Genomic DNA, 9,248 nt, shown 5'->3' on the forward strand with positions numbered 1-9,248 from the left:
ATTATGTTGCACACTCTGAATCCCAAAGGAATTCCATAAGAAATTGCGGTCAAGCTATATGTACGACACATATTGCCGCTGGCTATAGCATCAGCAAGTAACATATGTGTAAAGTTATATAATTGTAGGCACAGATTACAATATTTTGTTTACAGAACTGCATATTAAATGGAGCGCGAATCAAATGCGTAATGAAAAGACACTTCTTATTCCTTCTCCGAGCCAATGCATCAAGTGTCAAATGAAGGTTTTCCTTTGCTAGAAGATGAATAAAGATCCCCATAAATTGTGCTCATTCCTGCTGACAGTGTTCTCCCTCTGACTCCAATCGAATTTAATTTAAGCAGTTTACTGACGCTCCATAACTAATTGGCAGGTTCATTAATTTACTGTCCACTTTCTGTAAGTATAACGCTCAATATGTGAACTCAACCATTCTTCGGTTCATTGGATCGCATTACTGAATTCTTAAACTTTAGCATGTACCCCGTAATATGCAATATATAGCTTGAACATACACGACCAACATGACAGCGGGTCCGTAAAACTGTTTAATTGCATATAATTTGTGTCATCTATGTTATCTGCAGCGTATTCACCTCTATAATGACAACTTATTATTTTCTGCTTTTCATAATTGATGCAGAGTAGCTGTGTCAGGGTAGATACCGGGATAAGCCTTAAAGGGGTACTCCGATGGAAAAACATTTTTTTAAATCAGGTGGTGCCAGAAAGTTATACAGATTTGTAAATTACTTCTATTAAAAATCTTAATCCTTCCAGTAATTATCAGCTGCTGTATACTACCAAGGAAGTTGAGTTGTTCTTTTCTATCTGACCACAGTGCTCTCTGCTGACACTCTTTTTATTATAAAAATACAAAACTTATCCAATACAACAAAAAACAAGCTTAACCAGCTATAATATAAATCAAAAACAAAACCCTGCCTAACCGGCCAGCCCAGCTTTACAAAGCAAAAAGAAAACAAACAAACAAAAACACACTGACACACATACCAAAAATGAACATAAAAACAGCACAACTTGGCCTAAACTTAAACATAAAATTAGCACTACCTGGCTGTAACTCAAACCATCCATACTCGGGGGGGGGGGGGGGATAATAATAATAATAATAATAATAATAAAAATAAATAAATAAAACTAAATAAATAAAAATAAACAGCACAACTTGGCTTAAACATAAACATAAAATTAGCATGTATGTGACTCAAAACCATCCATACTCGGGAAACAAAACAAAAGGGGAAAATAAATAAATTAAAAATTAAAAATATAAAAATTAAAAATATAAATAAATAAACAAAAACACATAACACAACAACTGGTCCGACTGCCATAACTATAATATGAGACAATATAAAACAATGTAGATACAAAACCAAATAGATACAAAATCACTAATAGAAATTAATAAAATATAGTATATAAACATAAATATATGCACCCTATTTACAGAAACCTACAAAAAAAAAAAAGAAAAAAAAAAAAAAAAACAGGAAATCCCTACAATAGAACTGTGCCCTCACCCACACCACCCCTCCTGCACATGGGTCAGAGTCCATACCGTTCCTCTACAGTTTACAAAGTTCTGTCCTTAACTGACCCATGTCAGGTCCACCAAAAACACGAAAACACACCACAACCCACAAATACACCCTCCCCACCTAGCACTCCACCCAACCAACTTATACACAAACTTATACATACTAACTAACAAACACTCAACCACAACCCACTTTAGGCCCAAGTTTGGTCGCCTGTAAGCCCTTCATGCCATATCAGCTTAAAACAAAACAAAAAAGCTAGCGTGCACATGCATTAGCCCACCACCAGGAAGAAGGATGGCAGACTTGATACATCAAAATAATTTTTAACTCTTTTCCTAACTCCCCCTACAATTCTCCCTAATTCTATCCCTCCATTAAAGCTAACCCTACTCTCACCCTATCTCTATCCCTATAACACTTCCCCTATCCAAAATAAAGGTACTCTACCCAAAAGATCTAGTACCTAGGGCACATCAAAAAGAAAACCCTCTCCACAGGAGAGAAGCCCTACTGGTACCAAGACTGCCATACTCCAAAGACCTGATCTTCCCGAGGTCACCGGTGATATTCCTACAGACCTCCACCTCGGAGAGGATTTTCTGCTGGGTCGACACTAAACACCGCGCGTTCCACGTGTAGTACCCAACCACTAAACTAACTAAGAATAAAGTGCCCCGGTCTCGGCCACCCAGTGTCCTGAATGCCCCATAAGCCCACTCCGGGTAGGTAAGGCCGGCAAGCTGACTCCAGCCGATGGAAGCACCCACCCGGTTGTAAACCCCTATATTAAAGGGACAATGAAGCAGGAAGTGGTCCATGCTTTCCAGCATGTCCCCACACTCTTCTCGGGGACATCCTTGGTCATCAGAGTTCCTGCACTTCAGGTTGTCCCTTACATATAGCTTCCCCTGAAAGCAGCACCAGGCCAAGTCCCAAAACTTCTGGGGGATCCTTTTCATGTTTAAAAGGTACAACCCAACCCTCAGATCCCGACCTGGGCAGTCCCTGAGCGCCAGAGGCCTCTGGAAGTGGGTCAACAGAACCCGTTTGTCAAGGAACTGCCTTGACTGGGTCCTGATCTCCCACACTCCCAGACCCCACCGACGTATCGCCTTCAGAGTCGGGGTAGCATAAGCCGGAAGATATCCATGCGGCGTACGGAGGTCCTTCACTTGCCCTCCTGTCTCTCATTCCTGGAAGAAAGGCCGAAACCATTCCCTGCAGCAGAGTACCCACGGAGGAGCCCTCTCTGACCAGAGGTTTGAGATGTTAGATTTTAAAAAGGTGTTCGTTAAGAACACCACAGGGTTTACCATAGATAAACCCCCTAGTCTCCTCGTGCGGTACGTAACCTCCCTCTTGACTAGGTTCATCCTGTTCCCCCATAACAGTTGGAAAAACAGGCTGTAGATCCTAGTGTAGTAAGCCTCTGGCAAGATACATACGCTGCCCAGATAGATAAACAAGGGGAGCAGGTATGATTTGATCAGGTGTACCCTTTCCCTGAGGGTCATAGACCAACCCTTTCACTGGTCCACCTTCTGAGTGGCATCCTGGAGCTTACCATCCCAGTTTTTGGTGGCATAATCATCCTGGCCAAATGTGATGCCTAAGACTTTTGCTGATTCTTGGGACCCTTGAAGGGTGTCCTGTAGATCAAACGTGGGATCCCCCCCTCCCAGCCAGAGACTTTCACACTTATCCCGGTTGATCTTAGACCCGGATGCCTCCGAGTAGCGTTCCACCTCCGACATCACCACATCAACCCCCTCTCTCGAGGAGACGAAAATAGTGACATCGTCGGCGTACGCCACTACCCCCTGGATGGCCCCCGGCTCCGCCAAACTCATCCCGACTCCCGCCAACGGTCCGCAACTCACCCTCCTAAGGAAGGGATCAATCGCGAACACATATAACAGCGGGCTCAAAGGACAACCCTGACGGACTGCAGACCCCACTCCAAAAGAGTAGCCAGACCACCCGTTCACCAGTGGGAAACTCTCTGCCCCTGCATACAAGATCTTAAGCCAATTAACAAAAGTACTCGGTAAGCCATATCTCAGGAGGACGGACCAGAGGTACTCGTGGTTCACCCGATCAAATGCTTTGGCCTGATCCAAGGACAGCAAGTACCCCTTCCAGAAACCCGCAATACTCCGCTCCACTGCCTCCCTGACACTAAGGACAGCACTTAAGGTGCTTCGGCCTGGAACAGTGCAGTGCTGGGCCTCCGAAAGGAGCCGGGGTGCAAACTTCACCAGCCGATTAAACAGTATCTTGGCCAGAAGCTTCCTGTCCGTATTGAGAAGAGCTATGGGTCTCCAATTCTCAATACGGCTGGGATCTTTACCCTTTGAGAGAAGAATCAGGGCTGACCTCCTCATTGACTTCGGCAGAGTGCCCGAGGAGAGACACTCATTGAATACCTCAGTCAAGAGGGGAGCTAAAGACTCCTTAAAGGTCCTGTACCACTCAGATGTTAAGCCATCCGGACCTGGCGACTTCTTGGGGGCAAGCCCCTCGATCGCCAGTCTCACTTCCTCTTCCCTGATCTCTTCTGCCAAAACGCCGAGAGGGGTCTACCCCTGGCTCAGGAATGGTTTCAGCCAGGAAACCCGACATCACATCCCGATCCAGATCCTTCCTTCCCAAGAGGTGAGAGTAGAAGGATCTGATGATCTCCAAGATCCCTGATCTGGACCGATTCAGAGATCCTGTACTATCAATCAGTCCTGAAATGACTTTACTACTCACTGACATCTTACAGTTTCTGTAAGGGTCGGGCGAGCGGTACCTCCCGTAATCCCTCTCAAAAACCAAAGATGCGTGCCTATCGTACTGACACCTCATCAGCAAGGATTTCACTCTGGAGATATCCTCTCGGCTACCTCCAGTCGAGACGAGAAGCTCGAGTTTCCTCCTTAGACCCTGATACAGGCGATACCTGTTCAGGGACCTGAGGCTCGAGAGCTGGCGGAAGAACCCCGCAACCCGCTTCTTGAATATCTCCCACCACTCTGACTTACTACTACATAGGCCCAGTAAAGGTACCTGACTCTGAAGAAAATCCTCAAAGGACTGTCTTATCTCCGCTTCCTCCAGGAGGGACGAATTCAGCTTCCAATAACCTTTTCCCATCCGGGGGGTTTCTGAAACATTCAGGGAAAACAAAATCATACAGTGATCGGAGAACTCCACCTCAACCACCGACACTGCGGAAGAGACGGATTCCTCCTTTAAATAAAACCTATCTATCCTAGACCTGCGACTACCTTGATGATAGGTGAAACCCGCGTGGCCCGAGGGGCTCCGGATGTGGGCATCCTCCAGGCGAGCTTCTCTAGCTATGCTAATCAGTGCCACACTATCGCAAGTCAGCGGACTATTGGAGCCTCTCCTATCTTGGGACCTCGTGACATTATTGAAGTCCCCTCCAAAGATCACTTGCCGACTTGTAAAAAGGAAAGGCTTAATCCTCATAAAGAGATCTTTACGGCCCAGCTTAGTTTGCGGGGCATAGATGTTAATGAGCCGGAGCTCTTGTCCCTTCATGAAGACATCTAAGATCAGGCACCTCCCCATTTCTAATTCAATAACCCGTCGGCATTCAACAGGAGCGGTAAAAAGGACCGCCACCCCACTATACGGCTCAGCCGCAAGAGACCAGTGGGAGGGACAATGCCTCCACTCTCTTCTGGCTTTTACCAGAGAGGCTAGATCTGACAACCTGGTCTCCTGTAAAAAGAAAATGTCGGCTTCAACGCGGCCGAGAAAATCAAAGGCTGCGAATCTAGCCGTATCCGACTTTATGCTGGCACAATTAATAGATGCCAGCGTCAATGGGGTGAGTGCCGCCACACAGGGTGATTAAATTAGACGGCCACACCCTTTACTTTTGTTTTCCCTTCTTTTTTGCCCCCTCATCCCCCGAAGAAGACGAGAGGGAGGGACCACTCTTGGATCTTTTTTTTTTATTCAGATAGATCCATATTATCCCCGTCTCCGTCCGGCCCCGGTCTAGCCCTGCCCTCTGAGGAAGGTGCCTCATTAGGACAGGGCCCAGTTCCTCCCAGAGGCTTTTTCTCCCTAGGCACCTCGCCCTCACCCTCCCCAGCCAAGGAGGGAGAGGAGATGGTATCGAGGACGAGGTACCGGTTTGACAGGTCAACCAGAGGGGGGGCAGTCAGGCTTCCGTTTTGAACCTGGCCCGTAGTACAAGGAACAGAGGGCTCTGACCTCTTCTTTCTCCCTTTCCTTTTGCCCTTGTCTTTCTTTTTAGGCCTCTCCCCACTCTCCTCATCCACACTTTCATAGTGGGAGGAATCGGAAGGGTCGGTCATATTGCCTTCCTCTCTGTGAAGCCTCCTGATCTCCCCATCCAGCACATCCTCCTCCAGGGCTTCAGCGGTTACAGGGCCAGCTTCAGGAGCAGAGGCCGGAGCTACCCCCGTCACCTGGGCACTCTCCAGCTCCCTACTCCTTCTACGATTTTCCTCCCGCCTTAGTTTGGCGGGGCCCTTTTTCCTCCTCATGAGCCCTGTTGCACCCCCATCCCTGCCCATACCCTCCCCGGCCGAGGCAACTTCACAGCTCTCCTCAGCCAGAGCGGCCGCTGCACGGGCGAAGGCGCTAGGACAACGGCTAAATGGGTGCCCGAGGACACCACACAGGTGGCACCGGATCTGCCTACAGGATGCGGCCAGATGTCCCACCCCACCACACAAAGCACAGACCTGTACAGTACAGGCCGCGCTAAAGTGGGTGGGGCTGCCACACCTGTGACAGACCTTAGGCTGCCCCTGGTAGAAGACCTGGATCCTATCACGTCCAAGGAAGGCGGCTGACGGAATGTGGGCAACCGTACTCCCTGAACGCTTGAGTTTGACGGAAAACGTCCAGGCCCCGGACCAGATCCCGTGCTCATCCAAGTTTTTCTTGGGCATGTCCGTCACATCCCCATATTGTCCGAGCCAGGTCATGATGTCATAACAAGAAAGTGACTCGTTACGGGTCAAAACGGTCACCTTCTTGACAGCATTCTGACGGGAAATCGCCTTTACGGCGAAATCCCGCCAGCCGGGCTCGTTTTTTGCCACTTCGTAATTCGACCAGAAGAGTTTGAGACCCTCTGGCCGAACGAAACTGACGTCAAACTCAGACGATCCGTAGGGGTGAATCAGGGCAAAGATGTCACTCGCCCTGAATTCCATCTGAAAGAGGAGCTCAACCACTTTAGCGCGAGGTGGGCACGCATCCTCGCCTCTCCAAATCAGACGGACCACATTCCTACGGTTATTGTCCTGCCCGGTTGTCTGGAGGGACCAGACCACCTCCCCATTCCGCTCTCGGAAAGCCCCCAAACCGTGCCTCTCTATCCAGAAAGACAGGTCGACCTCACCCCTTCCCTCTACCTGGATCGACCTGTCACCCCTGCGTAGAGCCTCCAGGAGGCGCTGTTGCAAATGGCCCCCAGGGCCGGACGGAGACGGGGACCCCCCTGAACCCCCGGCAGCGACATTAGCATAGCTCCTAGGAGCAGTCACTGCCGGGGGGGGGGCAGCCGGACCAGACCCAGAGCCAGAACCACTTACAACACCATTCACACCGCAACTCTCAACCTCTTTATTTCCAGCCATACAACTACCACTCCCATCAACATTCACTCCACTGACACTCCCACATACACTCCTCTCACCCACAACACTACTACACCCATCAATATCACATCCTACATTCTTGTCCTGACTAACAAATTCTGGGCTGGCTGGGACTTGTAGTATGGCTGGCTTTAGTAAAGTCCTTTGTGCTGGCTTAGCCGCTGCTGGGGTCGACGCCGATGGTTTCTCCTTCATGGCTGATATCATATCTTGATTCTGGGGCTGCCCCACCGGGCGCACCCCAGCTCCTCCCACAGCGCCAGCACCTGCTTCACCCAACTTCACAGGCTCTGTGGATAATCCTGGCGCCCGGACACTCCCCCCCCCCTCACAGGGGAGTGCCCCGCAGTGCCGGTAATGCCCACAGTACTCGGGGAACCGCCCCCCGAGCACAAGGGGCATAACTCGCGCTGCCCACCATGAGCCCATCCTGCCCCTCCCTACCGGCAGGATGGTGGGCTTCACATCTATTGCGTCTGCAGCTTTTACTGACGCCATGCTGTATCCCCCATGCTGGCTCCGTTCCACCACAGAAACGGAGTCTGGCAGTTTAGAGGACCCAGCAGCCTGAACCAGCTTTGCAGCTGGCCCAGACTGCTGGAAAGGACGGAACACATAATGCACAGTTTCCTGGGTCTTCTGTTTTTTTGCCTTTCTCTTTACTAATGTGTCATCACACTGGTCATCACCAAATGTAAAATTCTGGAGGTGGGCTGGGGACTCCTGCATCACTATAGCCCTCAGCAATCCCCCAGCCTCACTCTCCACATCATCATCCTCACTATCGCTTAGCGGTAGTGCAACCTGATCCGGCTCTATGTAGCTGTCCTGAGTCTTAGTGGTCTGGGTGTCACAGGGAGTAGGGTCAGGCAATACATCATCCTCCACAACCTGTACACTTTCCTCCAACTTCTTTTCCTCCACCTCCTCCTCCTTTACACCAACACCACCATCCTCTCTTTCTTCACCGCCACTACTCTCCCCATCATCCACCTCCACCTTACCTGGGGATTTCATGGCGGCAAACCGATCCTGGTTCTCCATCTTCTCCCGGAAGAGACCGCTCCCCTCCAGGATCTCTGCTCTCCTCTCCTCCATCTTTGCAATGTCTTTCTTCAGGGCTGCAATCCTTTTTTTCAGTTCCAGTTTATTCTTTTTGGACCCAGAGCATGCCAGATTCTGGGCTCCATGCAGGTCCTCTCTCATCAACCTAAGCTCCCTACCGCAGCGGTCGTATTCCGCAAACCGTGCGGTCATGCGGGAGCAGTAGGTCTCGCTGGACTCTTCGGGCCCTCTCTCAGCCCACAACTCAATACTTTGCCTCCTCGCCTTCCTTCCACTGGATCTCTGGCTGGCACCCATTGCCGGAGGAGCTGAGCCTGCATTGCTGCAGACTCTGCCAGATCTTCTTCCTCCGGCCGGAAAAATGGCTGTCGCTGTTTTCTCTCCACCCCCCCGCCAGCCTGGAAGAACGGGGAGTGGAGGCCAGGGGCTCCATGCAGGGAAACTCTCCCAAGGAGCCTGCCACACCCCTGGGAAAGGTTGGTGAATCACCTGCTCTGCCTCAGGAACTCTGGAGAAACACAAAAAGGGACACACCCAAAGCTGCTTCACACACAACTGCTCCTGGCTACTGTGTTCCACAGGAAGCGCTCTCTGCTGACACCTCTGTCCATGCTCTCTGCTCCAGACAGTTCCTGACACAGACAGAGGTGTCAGCAGAGAGCACTGTGGTCAAACAGAAAAAAACAACTTAACTTCCTGTGGAACATACAGCAGCTGATAAGTACTGGAACAATTAAGATTTTTTAACAGAACTCATTTACAAATCTGTTTAACTTTCTGGAGCCAGTTGGTATGAAAATAAATGTTTTCCACTGGAGTGCCCCTTTTGTGAATCAGACCCTTTAAATTCTGTGTTATTGCAAATGTACTCATTGAAAAGCTACCTTTTAAATATACACGGATAAGAAAAAATAACTAGAATTGACCCTTTTTTTTTTTACATAGTCTCGTTGAT

This window comes from Hyla sarda, chromosome 1 (assembly GCF_029499605.1).
Source record: "Hyla sarda isolate aHylSar1 chromosome 1, aHylSar1.hap1, whole genome shotgun sequence".
Taxonomy (NCBI): Eukaryota; Metazoa; Chordata; class Amphibia; order Anura; family Hylidae; genus Hyla; species Hyla sarda.